The sequence below is a fragment of the Mangifera indica genome, chromosome 9 (assembly GCF_011075055.1).
Source record: "Mangifera indica cultivar Alphonso chromosome 9, CATAS_Mindica_2.1, whole genome shotgun sequence".
In the NCBI taxonomy this organism is placed as follows: Eukaryota; Viridiplantae; Streptophyta; class Magnoliopsida; order Sapindales; family Anacardiaceae; genus Mangifera; species Mangifera indica.
This window is the reverse complement of record NC_058145.1, coordinates 9,362,361-9,377,064: the sequence shown is the minus strand read 5'-3', so window position 1 is coordinate 9,377,064 and position 14,704 is coordinate 9,362,361.

Here is a 14,704-nt window from a genome sequence, read left to right as displayed (position 1 = left end):
AGTAATTTTGTCTAAGTCCTCTTTTATTTTGAATGAGGTTGCAGTTAAAATTACTCTTTTATAAGGTATAGAACCATTAGAAAAAAAGTATATGTATACAATTTTCTCCTAAATAATTGTAATAATTTTGTTGAATTTGGTCTCTTTCTTCCTTGGTATATGTTTTGAAAAATTGTTTTGGATTTATTAGTTTCAAAATAAAATTCTTTTCTTAATAATTCTTTATTTATTTCAAATTTCTTTATTACATTTAATTCTAGTATATTTTCAAAAGAGTTAGTAATTTGAGAATGAGTGGAAGACATTCTTTGTGAAACCTCACAATCATCTCTTTATAAAGGTGTTTGGACAAAATAGTAAGGTCTTAGAACATTTGAAAAATTATTTACTCCTTTGATATCTATTTTTATTGAACTAGATCTTGGGATTAAAGAATATGAAATCGTTGTGGTTCATAAGTTTGTTTTATTTTTAATCTTGAGAATAAAGTTTAAGCATCATCAATACTTATTCTTGATAGTCTATTAAACTTAATTGTTACACTTCCAACTAGTTTCTCAGTAATATTATTTATTTCTTTATTTTGGATTGGTTTAGGAGCTTTTTTTATAGTTCTTTGGTTGAATGGTGTAACTACTCTATCTAATCCCTAATCTTCGGGCAAAGTAATTTGATTCCAACTAATGGTTTTTGGTACTTTAATATTTGATCTATTTAGATCTGCTTGAAATAAAATTGTCTTTTTGGATCATGTCGAACGACTCTAGATTCAAAAGTAGATCGCATTACTTTGTATTGAAGTCCATAAACACAAGCTATTGTTATTGATCCTAGTTTAATGTCATACTTGAATGTTTTGATACTTAGGGTTAAAACATGTAATATATTTTGGTCCTCTAAACAAATTGTATAATTTGGATAATAATTAAAATATATTGGTCCATTGGACAGAATAGATTCAATAGTTCATTGTAGTGAATCCTTGAAGTTATTAAATCTAACATCTCTTAAACAAGTTAACATTGTAGTATTTATTTCTTCCATTTGTCTATGCTAAGTTGGAGATTTTCTAGTTTGAGTATTTGCTTATTTTTGTGCAAACTAATGTTTTGATTTGATTGACTATTGAATTCATTTCTATTTATACTTAATTCTTCTTGCTAAATGACTTGTTCATTATTGGTATTAAAATTTGAAATAGACGCTGACCTATCTAGGTGTCTCATATTGATTAATTGATTGTTTTTTCCTTATAGTTGTTGTTTCTTAAGGGACTGACTACAGTTTCCTACCTACTGCCCTAAACAACCCAAATAAATTCAGTACTAAAACAATTAACCAACAATAAAAAAAAAAACACACACACACATACATATATATATATATATATATATATATATATATATATATATATATATATATATATATATAGCTCAAGCTCAAGTTTAAGGGGTGTTTGACTCGCTAAACTCACAAGAAAAGTTTGATAGGAATAAATTAAAACAACATCATTTTTATTAGTACGAATCAAAACAACGTAATTTTTATCATTTTTTGCTTGGTTACAGTCAAGTTGAGCTCAAGCCTTAACTTGGTTCAATTTGAACTTTTTTCCTTTCAAGTGAACTGAACTTGAACAACTTTGAGGGGAGCTCGAACTGAAGTTCAGCTCTCTTTAAATTGAGTCAAACTCAAGTTTAGCTTAACTTGAATTCAACTCCATAAACAAGTAGCAAAGACAGACTATGTGAGAGAGAGTCATTCGTGCTTATTACCTGCTTACTGCTTTCTCCACAAACTATCAACCCTCTTCCACATTCATTTCATATTGTTGTTAGGTTATTCCTTTAGGTATCAAAACATTGTTGACCCTTTCTCTACAACATTTTTTACTTGATGTTTACATTTTGGATATACATTCTAATATCAAATTTAAAGGATTGAATAAGATTGGGTTTTTCTTAGTTTATTTGTTGATAAAATTAGTATTGATTTTACCAATTGTCGCTGCTAGTGTAGATAAAACATTTTTAATACTGAATTTTGTGAAAGATCATTAGTGAAATAGAATGAGTGATCAATAATTGAATGATAATTTAGTTGTGTATATAAAGAAAGATGTATTTGATAGTTTTGAGAATGTAATCATTATACAATATTTTCAAAAGATGAAATCACATTAAAAACAATTATAAATGTATTAGTTAATGAATGTATATTAATATAAATATTTGTGTTTATTTTAATTTAAAATATTTTTGTTATTGTAACTTTGACCCTTTTAAATATCATTTCTAGGTCTGCCACTGACTATGAAGATAAGTTATCTTCCATGAGTGAGCAACACTAATGACTGTTGATTGAGAAACTACAAAACACATAAATAATTATAAAACATAAATAGTCACGATTACTCATGTGATTCAACTTGGCCATTGTTATGTTTTGGGGTAACTCCAAAATCAACTAAAAGAGCCTCAAGCTCTACAAGTTTCTCTTTCTTCCTTCCCTTTTTTGGATGTTGCTTCTCTACCTCTTTATTAGATATCACTGAAGCTTTAGAAGTTAACAACAGTATCAAATGCAAAATTGTATAGGCAAATTTGCATGGTTTAAGAGTGCAAGGCCAGTGTCAACAATGTGATGATGCATTCTCTTAATATAACCATTTTGTTCTAGTGTGTGTGGGCACAAGCATCGTTGGGAAATGCTATGGTTAACAAGATAACATTGCATGGCCTAAAATTCACTACCCCAGTCAAACTGAAAACTTTTAATAGGGGCAACCAAAATGTTTTTTCAACAATGCAACCAAATTTAATGAAACAATTGAGGACCTCATATTTGTATTTAATAAAAAATAATCATGAATATTTGTTGAAATGTAATAAAAAAGAACATAATAATAGGCACCATTTATTGAGGAAATAGGGGCAAGGCCCTAAAATTAATATTATAGCATTGCAAGGCGTGCTTAACACTGGGGATGGAAACATGTCCAAGATATGTGTGCCAAATAGACAAGGCAAAAGAAGGCATTGTAACCACTATAAGAGATTGAGATGGTTCAAAAAAAAAAAAGAATACAACCCCTTGGTACTCGGGCCTTTATATAGGATTGATTGAGATGTCAAATCCTTAATAAAAAAATGGTCAGGAAAAAATTCTAATTGACACAAGTAAATGCATTAACATAAAGTAAATTTTGACAGGTAGTTGAAACTTAGAGAATATTTTGAAAAGAATGGTTAGGTTTCCCATGTCATTGGTCAAGTGATAAGTGGCATCAGAATCAACAACCTATGATTTGGAAGTATCTAAGGATATGGAAAGAATGTTGCAAGGTCGAGCTATCGGTTGATTTGAAGCACAAGTATCTTGAATTTGTGGGGAAGGGCATTACTTTGGCACATGTCCCAAACCATGACAATTATAGCATATGAGCAGGGAATCATGAGAGATATTGCCATGCAAAAATTGATTTGAAAACTAGTTGGGTGAACCACCCAAAGGATAAGTAAAAGGAATAAAATTTGGAAGAAGGCTAGATGAAAGACGACCCCTATAATTTTGTCCAACCAAGGTTTGCCTACCACGACCACAACCTTCGCCTTTATTGTTGGATTGACTAGAAGTGTATTGTACTAAAGAAACAATGATATCTAATTGCATAAAGTCCTTTGTCAATTGTGATTCTTCACTTATTAATAGTCTATAAAGATCATCAAAGGACACAAAAATAAGATGTGATTTAATATTACAAACAAATGAATGATATGCTGATCCAACACCAGAGAGTATAACATTAACAAAGTCTTTTTCATCTACTGGATGATTAAGAGCATACAGTTGATCAAAAATAGTTTAGGCCTACTACATGTATTTCGGAATGAAATCATTGTCTCAATGGAGATTGTTCAATTAGGCCTTCAATTGTTGCATTTGTGTTATGGAGCCAGACACATATTCCTATGCAAGTTTTTGCCAAACTTCTCTTGTGGAAATGACCCCAACAACCTAAGGTAAGACTGTTTTAGAAAGAGAATAATTATCCAACTCAAAACAAGTTGATCTTGGCTAAACTAGGTAATGTAAGCAAGATTAATTTCTATCTTGTTAATAAATTTTGGTGGTAAAGCTTGAGTGCCTTCAATATGGTGTGCTAAGTTATAACCATGTAATAGGGGTAGGATTTGAGTCTGCAATAACAAGTAATTAGAGGGTGTGAGTTTCAAGGGTAAGAGGTGTACTACATTTAGAAGAGGAGCAACATAATTTGGGTGGATGAATTGGTTATATTCATGACTACTTTGTCGTTAGCCATGAAGATTAAAAAAAGGAAGAGGAGTTGTGAAGCCTAGGAAGGCTTTGATACCATGTAAAACTTTGTTGGCACTTCAAGACTTATCATTTACATTAATCTCACAATATATATATTACACATATGGGTTATATAGGGTTGGATGAGATACACCATAAACTATATATGGTTGGATGAGATACAATATAATATATGACCAAGATATGACCTATACAATATTCAATAGAATATATGATGTTAAATATGTCTATGTGAGTTGACATGAGGTGTTCCTATCAGTCTTCACCACTGATTTATGGTGTATTAGAACCTTATCTTCAAGGTCATACTTTTCCTCAAAATCATCATCACCTTCATCTAGAATATCTTCTTCACTCTTACTATCTTGAAATCCTAGATTGTAAATTATCAAGTGATTGAGATAATTTATTGGTCAAAAAGCATCATTTAATAATTTCTTAAACAATTGAAACCGTTGTAACATGTTATCACGTTAAAATCTTTGAAAAACTTAAAGGAATGTAACCTCAAAGACACATTTTTTAGACTCATCCCATCTTGCCCCATGCCAAATAGCTTGAAAAATGTAATAATAATAAAAGCACAAAATCCACATCCACATATATGTTTAGCATTAACCAAAAACTCTAACATTACAAGTCCATGTTACTTTGAATAATCAAAACCCACTTTATGCTAAAGTGATAGAAAGAGCTCACAAACCTCAGTTAAGCGATTTAGCGGTCATTGAACATGATAGCTAACAATGGTAGTAGAAGATAGCAAGGCTGGTGGGTGAGAGACAGGTTGTTAGAGTTAGTGGTAGAAGACAACTGACAGTAGTAATGAAAGATGAAGGGCAAACCATTAAGATTTTCTTTAAAAAATGCGGTGGAAGAGGAAGACATAAAAGTCTTACAATTTCAATTGATTAAATACAATTTTATGGAAAAAAAAAACAAATTAACACATGGAGGTGGCAAATGAGATGGCATCAGCCATGTCATCTGCTATGTCAATCTATGTAAAAAAATTGGTACATTCGTTCAATGCATATAACATAACTAATTACATTATTGTTATTTGGTAGAAAGTTGTAGTCTTACTACGTAGAGCATACCAAGGAATTCTATTGTGAAAGTTGTATAATTATAATTAATAAACTATGTGCATAGACTTTTATGGGAAAGACCAGGCCTTTTATATGTTAGGCAAAATCCAGGTGAACCTAATAAGATTTGAAGTTTCTTACAAGTATGAAATCCATAATATAGTAATCAAACGATGTAAAGAACAAATATTTAGATTGCAATACATGAGGGTAAAAAAAATTTGTCTTCATTCCAAGTAAAATATATCAATAGAATAGTAAACTTATACTTGACAATTGAGGGAGAGTTTTGTAATTTTACCTTAATGTTAAATGAGTAAAATGTAATAAGTTTGTGTTAAATTATTTCTGGAATTATTATGACTATTCTGAACAAAATAATTAATAAATCAGAGGCGAATAATTATTTAATTAATTTAAGTAAAAGTATATAATCTTAATTACAACCAACATTTCAGCAGCAACCAACTTTCAGTGTTGAAAATCCTCCTATGGCGGTTTCACATTCTCAACGCCCACCAACTTTCCATGTTCAAGCCCCTCCAACATTCGATGGACCACCAAGTGCCTGCAATAAATGGTGTGTGTGTGTATATATATATATATATATATATATATATATATATATATATATATATATATATACATATATACAGAGATGTCAATGGGCCGGGCCGACTCCAGCTCGGCCCGTTGGGCTAATGGGCCGGGTCGGGCCCAAATAGTAATGGGCCTTCAGGGCAGATCGACCCTTTAAAATATAAAAGCCCAAAGCCCGGCCTAGCCACTAACGGGCTTTAAATGGGCCGGGTCGGGTTTTATTAAATGGGTCGGGCCGAGCTTTATTAAATGGGCCGGGCTGGGCCTTATTAAATGGGCTGTAATTTTTCTTAAGCACAGTGATTAAATGGGCCAAGTTCTGCCTGGGCTTCTGCCATTTGGTAGAAGATTCTTCTGCCAATTGGCTGAAGCTGTTTCTGCCAAATGGCATAAGCCAGAACGGCGTCTGCCTTGTGGCAAAATGGTAGAAGCCGTTGCTTAATTTTTTTAAAAAATTTTTTAATTAATTTATTTTTTCTCTATAAAAACCTATTCAATTTTTCATTTTCACTTTTAATTACAATTACAAATTTTTTAATCTCTCAAACTCTCAATCTCAATTATTTTATTATATTTTTAAAATTATAATAAAATTGACCATTATAATTATATCAATTTAATAATAAAAAGTACAAATTATAATCAATTTTATAATTATATCAATATTAACCATTATCCTGAACAATAAAACTATGTGTACCCATTTTTGGTACACAATTTGTATACAAAGATGCGGTGTTATCATATGATTGAATATTTCTTTATCATATGATGACACATGTTTTAAAATCACCTAATTACATGATGATACATGTTTTAAAATTGTCTAATTACATGATGGTACATTATTGTGTACATGAATTGTGTACAAAAAATGGGTACACATAGCATTGCTCTATCCTGAAATTGTTCAAAGATATAATGCTGAAAAACTAGATGTTTTGGCATAGTGGAAAGACAAGGCAGAAACTTTTCCTATGCTTGCAGCCATGGCCTGAGATCTACTAACACCTCCGGTGTCAACTATAGCATTAGAATCCGCTTTTAGTGCAGGTGGATGCGTGCTGGATGATAGACAATCCAATTTACATACAAATATGGTCGAAGCGATAATATGCATGAAGGATTGGGTTAAAACTGATTTCAAATTATAGAATCGTGTGGCAGAAGATGTCTTTGAAGAACTCAAAGATTTGAATGTAGAAGATGAGTAGATAAATGTTATATAGTATATATATTTTATTTATGTTTTGTAATTTATACAACATGTAAATTAATTTATTTGTACTATATTATCAATTTATAATATTTTTCATTATGTAACCACGGTATTCATTCACCACAAGTGAGAAATTATAAATAAAATATTCGGGATACTGTCATCGATTTTAATAATTGAAAAATAATTTGTTTTTTAAAAATTTTAATTAAAATTTTTTTAAAATATTAATTAAATGGGCCAGGCCGACCCGGCCCAATTAAGAGTCGTTACTATATGGGTCGGGCCTTGAGCCTTTATATTTCAATGGGCCAGCCCAGCCCGAAGGCCTATTACTGTTTGGATATCGGGCTCAACCCGACCCATTAACCCAATCGGCCCGGCCCATTGAGATCTCTAGCCAAAGTCAAGGAAGGTCAAGTAACCCTCTTTTCGCTTAAAAAATAAAGTCATAAATTTAAAAAATTTTACAATTCTACCACTATCTATTTATATTAGCATTAACAATTTTAGACGAAAATGACCATTTCAGTGTCTAATTTCTTTGAATAGTGATGGACATTTTTTCCACATCGGCAGCCATGCTTCTCACCAATTCATCATTTTTTCCACAACTTCGTGAATTTTTCTCCATCTCTGTTTCATATTGCTATTCATCTATTTATTCAAGTCTTAATATTATTCATTGTTTTTTAATTTTGACACTTTGATTGGATCGAATTAGAGTTTGGGTTGTATTGAGTTGCTAACTTTTGTTTGAATTTGATTTCTGGACTAATTATGAATCTTGTTTGGTTATTTGGTTTGTTTTGAGAGTGATTGTTTGGAAAAAAAATTGTTTAGTTTTGAGTTATTTCCACATTGTTTGTAATATGTTTGAATAAAGTACTATACGAAGTTAGTTTTGGATTATTTCCTGATAGTTTGCAAGTTCAAGAGTTGAATAATCATTTTAATGAGGTAAAAATGAAATTACTTATTTGTTTGACATATCTATGTTCAAATAAAAATTTTGTTGTTTTTAATAAATAAAAATGGATACGTTTTACTGAACTTTATGCACAAAATTTTTCTAACGTAAATTTCATGGCATTTGATTCTCAACTTTATGTTTATATTTTAGATGTATATTCTAATATGAAATTTATGAGATTGAATGGGATTGAAAATCTTACAAAAATAATGGTTAAAAACTAAGAAGAATAAAGTGTTTTCATTAGTTTTTTTTTTGGTGAAGTTAACATTGATTTTACCGGTTTTCACTACTAATAAAGAGAGAGTATTTTTAACAATGAATTTTCTGAAGAATCGTTTACGAAATAAAATGAGTGATCAATGGTTGAATGATAACTTGATTGTGTATATAGAGAAAAATATATATAACAGTATTGATAATAAAGTTATGATATAATACTTTCAAAAGATTTTTGAAATCACGTTATGATCAATTATAAATGTATTAATTAATAAATATTTTATTAATATATATAAATATTTATGTTTATTTTAATTTAAAATTTATTTATGTGATTCAAACTTTGACCCTTTAAGTTTCATTTTCTGGGTTTGCCACTGTATATGCACTCGGTCTATGCTTCTGTATTACTGAATTCTGTTTTTGTTCTATTTTGTAGGTTTTCTTCTGTTTGTCTGTCTTTATAACAAAATATTCATTACCAATGTCCTGTTTTCGGTCTGACAAACGCAATTGCAGCGTTCAACTTTGGATGTGCTGCATCTCTGGCGAATGTTTTTACTTAATAACATGGAGGTATACTCTACTTTATTGTGTGAAAATGGATCATACAAGTCTATATATAAGACGACTGCTTAAGCCTTTACCTTTGTTTTTGTCCTGTATGTATGCAGAAATAATCAGAATTCCTAAAACTTTTCTCTTTTACTTCATCAAAGGGTAAAACATTTTACGAATTTTGATAACGTGTTTTATCCTATTATCTAGGTTAAGGTGTTTTATATTTTATATTTTTTAACCTTTTAAGTTAAATCAGTTTTGCATTGCTGATATTTACCCTAGGTAATTTAAAATTAAATCGGAACTATATGAAACAACCTATCTAATGATCAAACCGATTAAATTATGAATGCAATTTTGTTATTTTATAGACAGGATTAGATTAAAATACCTGAGTAAACTATATAATGTGAATCTTGGCTTGGTATGTGACCCAAGAACATAATTGGTTATTTATTAATGAGTTGATGATTTGGATTCATCATAGATATGATAATTTCAGCCCGACTTTAGGGGTCCTGATCCTTCCTCTCTCCGACCCTAACGAGGAAGGAATTTCTCGATAGAAACAGCAAAGGGGATTAGGATTGAGATGAAAAAAATTCTCGCAATCGGGAACAGAGATACATGTCCCCTCTCAACCCCGCCCCTTCCCCTCCCCTCCCTACTCTCGTCTCCTTCCCTTTATATTAATATATTTATTTAAAATATTAACATATTTTTATAGTTTTAGATTATTTATGTTTTTCAAAATTATTTAGATTTTTGTTGTACATATTAAAGTAATTAATATATTATATTTACGATATTTGAAATAGTGAGTTAGTTTTAATTTTAATTAATTTTATTATTTAATATATTTATATTGTATTTAGAAGATATAAAAAGAAGATTTTTCCTTGTGAGTATGAAGAAAAGATATTTCCTAGTAAGAATGAGAAAGGGATAGGAGACTTTTCTTCATGGGAAGAGGATGAAGAATAATTTTCATCCTTGTAATGGATATATGACAGAGATGGAGATTGATATCCATTAAAGGGATGGGGACGGGGATTGAGATCCTTTTCTCATCTCTCCCTGTTGTCATCCCTAATTCATCACACATAGAAGAATCCTTTTCTGGCTTACTTGCCTAGGTTACCTCTACTTTCGAAACATTTCTGGTTCTTTTGATTATTTTGATCACAAAATCCCCTTCACATCAGCTTGATAACTTTTGCAAAATCAACATCTTTATCACATATATTATAAAACATTGAATCAAAATTAAGGTTCATAGAAATATCTGATTGTCATACTTCATAAATCTATGTATTTCCTTAAATTTGTTTGAATGTGGTGGCTAATTTTTCTCTCTATAAACTTTACTTAATGACAACTTTTGACGAGCAAAATTATCATATTTCAAAGCAAATTACTATGTTAGGTTTTGGAAGGAAGATTTAATCAATATATATTAGGGTATTAAATCTCATTAAGGGTCTAATAAAACATAAAATTCACATTAATATCGTCCACTTATATCATAACCTATAAAGTGTATTAGGATAACTTATTAATCATATTAAACTCATTTATAAATTTTTATTAGACTAATCAATTACTTAGTTCTATTAAATTAAATTATAATTAATAATAATCTAAATTAGAAAAATTTATAACATCCTTCCACTTGAATAATATTAATTTTTTTATTTTAATTTTTAATAAGATTTAAAAAAATGATTCCAAGTTAACCATCATTTTAACTGTAAGTTAATAATATTTTAAGGAAACAAAATAGTTCAAATATGACACTTTAATGATTAATTTAGTTAATATGATTGTCAATTATGAACAAAGGTAAACTTAAAATCTTTAATCGACATAAAACCATTTATGATCATAATTATTAGCTAGATTAACACAGTTCATGATTTGAGAGTGTAATAGGAGAAACACCCAAACAAGTGAGATCTCTATGTCAAACATCTTTATAATTTGTTTTTACTCTTTATATTTCAAAAAGAAATAAGAGAAATCTCATAACTTCTAATGAAATATTGACTTCCAATAAAGATTCTATGTTTCACCCCTTCTCAAGATATTACAAAACATACACATAAAACTTGTCACGCTTTAGAGAATCCTTACTTTTGAAACACAATGATGTATTATGTGTGCACACATATATATAAATAAGTATATCAAAAGGATCATGATGAAGAAACATGTCAACTTAATCATTAAAGAAAAGTTACTAGGTCTGCAAGTTATATGTATAGCCCTTTCAAGCTTAAGTTATTTGGATGGAGGATCCCATTAATCTTAAATATCAAATTACCCAAAACATAGCCTTAGTGAAGAGTACAATGTTGGGATTTTGTGATCCATATTCTAATTTATTCAACATTGGAAATAGGTTAAAAACAAATATTTTGCACTACACAACCTTAACCCGAAGATCTAAGGGCTATACATATAAAATGAGGGTTTCATATTGCAAACTTAAGTTTGGTGGCACCTTCAAATTGGAATCCACTCCGAATTCATCCTAAACATTTCCACTACTCTCTACAACATAATAGGGTCTCTACTTATAATACCTCTCTTCAGATACATACTTGTACATACATTGGCAAAGCCAGTTAGGGTTAAGTGACCCTCCTTGACTTTTGAAAACAAATCATTAGTTAATTCAATGTTGCTTCAAGTAGCTACATGTTCCCAATGAGCCTCCCTAATATCAATGTTGCTTGAAGCTCTATCATCTCGGTTCCACCATTCCAAATGCACTTGCGACACATTACTACAACGTAGGGCTTCTTTCAACGGAAGCTGACCTTAATGGCTAGTTACTATTGACAAGAATAGATTGATTGTATGTATAACTACACACTTATGAAATGGCATACCAACCAGTGTTTGTATGATCCAAAATGAGTAAAAAGACTAATATTATGGCTGGATTTGAGTCAAGTCTGGTGTTTAGCTTAATTTGAGTTGAATTTGAATTAGAGTTTTAGTTTGATAAATCGATTTGAATTCAGTTTGAATTCTCTTTCAATGACATTATTTATTTCATTGATAATATTATTTATACAATTAGTGGTATTGTTAGTTTAAAATTTATTTGTATTATTTTAACTTTGATCCCCTAAGATTTATTTATGGATCTCCCATTGCCTACACGAAATATGACTTGAAGAGACGTGCATTACTTGCTTTCTTAACTCATACAACGAACATAAAACATGACATTAAATACTTAAATACGTGCAAAAATATGCAACTAAAAAAAACTAAAACACCTCAATTTATTAAATCATATATCGAGTGTCTGAAAACTCAATCTTTATAAATTCAATGCATAAAACATCCATACAGTTTTAACTATAATAACAAAATACATGAATAATAAAATAAATTGGAAATGTTTGAATTGCCCCTCGCCCTTATACAACTATTCGGCTAGACTGTTGGCTTCTCCACATATCTTACTACTCACTTGTACCTAAAAACTATATAAGAGGAACGCATAAGTGAAAAAACACTTGGTAAATAGGTGACCTCTTGACACCTTGGAATCTCATACCTTAAACATAGGTCATTCACAAAAACTACTAAGGCCTAAGCTGATCTCGACATATCTAATGCCCTAATGAAAACATTGTGACATAATTGATGGCTACTAACTATTATGCCTTACATAAATATCGGCCCGACGATAGGGTTAACTAACTATGATACCTTGGTCACATGAGAAAATTGGTTGCAGTCCCTCCCTTATTGCATACACATAGCTATTGGATTACTATTGTAAAAATATCCTTGGGTGAACGTTGCCATGGACATGTATGTGATGCATTTCATTGACTACATAAGGAACTAACTAAAGTGTCACTATCCCTTACTATGCACACCTGAATTGAACTAAACTATGTGGTTAATACACCTTGACAACGAGTAAATGATGCTTCTCATGGGTATATATATCTCGTATAGCCCTATTGTTTTCATATATCTTACCACTTATGCACATAACTAGTGGTTATTTAGGTGTAAACTATTTTTCTCAACTTTTCCTATTTTCAACCTAAATTCGATTCGGTTGCGATCTGTGTTGTCCTCCATATAGTTGGACACTTTTTTATGTCTAACTATCTTCTCTTGCCTTGCTAAAGTCCTTTTATTCTCTTTCTTTTTTCTTCCCCTCCTTGCATGTGCAAGGGCAAAATTGTCCTTTTCTCATCTTAATGTATACATTGGTGTGTTCCTACCATGGATCCCTGTGTCCCTCTAGTTACATCACCTACACCCTTGTGTTCCTAATAATACTACTACATAGGTGTATTTATTTCTCAATATAGACGCCCATTTTTAAGGAAGCCACACATAAACATGTGTCTTATATCACATAGTCGTGTGTGCTTCTCCTCAAGACCAACATGTTGTTGGCTTAATATCTTTTTTTATGCAAAGGATACATGGGAATGTGGGTTACCTTACACGACATGTTTCACGATCTAGAAATCACATCCTATTAGTTTCTACATATTTTGATCTAATTCTAGCAATCCAATCATGTACCAATATTCAAAGTGTGTCTCTACACATCCTAGACATCTTTTTGTCAATAAAAAACACATACACATTACTCAAAATCTTGGAACATAACTATAATCATCACAAACCTTTACTTGCCACTCAATAACATGTTCATGGCATTTGTAAATTGATTTAGCATTATATAAACACATACAAACATCCAAAGATTCTCATGCCATCATGAATTATTCAGGAATCATGGTTCTTAATCATAAGTCATAAACTCATTAGGAATCATACTTGAATAACCAAGGAAAACACTTAAAAAATTGACTATTTTAATGAATTAAAAAAATAACTTCTCGAGAAGCATTTGGTTGGAGCATATGATATTATTTTGTTTGTTTTGTCAATTAATAAAATATTTCAATAATATCATATTATCAATTATGATATAACATATAATATAAGAGATAATCTGATTACTATTACTATTTAGATATTTAAAAATTATCAAGATAATTTTAATTTTATTATAATTTTATCTTTACTTATTATCCCATTAGGACAAAAATACTTTTATTTTTATTTAATATAACTAGTAATATGAAAAATGTTTTGAAATAATTATATCTAAGAACATTTAAGTAAAATAATATCTTAATATTTTTTTATTATCTTTAATTAAACATAATAATTTTTTATATTTACTTATACCTACCAATTTAATTTATACATAGGCAATGTTCAAGCTAATATATGTTTGTGATTAATAAAATATTATCTAAATCAAACGTATCATCAATGTATTATTTTTGTGTAGTCAAATGTGTGAATTTATCAAATTGTCCTTTATGTTAAAATTTTTTTAAATATTAAAGGAAAAATATATGATTTATTAAATTTTAAAGAAAATAAATTCAGTTTACTAACTAAATCATGGAAGTTTGGTTATTATATCTTTCCCACTTAATAATATTATGTGAATTTATCTGATTCTAATGTACATTGATTAATCATAATTATTGACTAAATAATATTCTGAATAATTACAGAGAATGAGATGTGTCAGTCCAAAGTGAAAAAGGATATTTTTGGTGGCAGAAAGAAATAATACAACTACGATTATGCAAATTGTCTAACCATGACAACTTGATATTTGTATAAAGT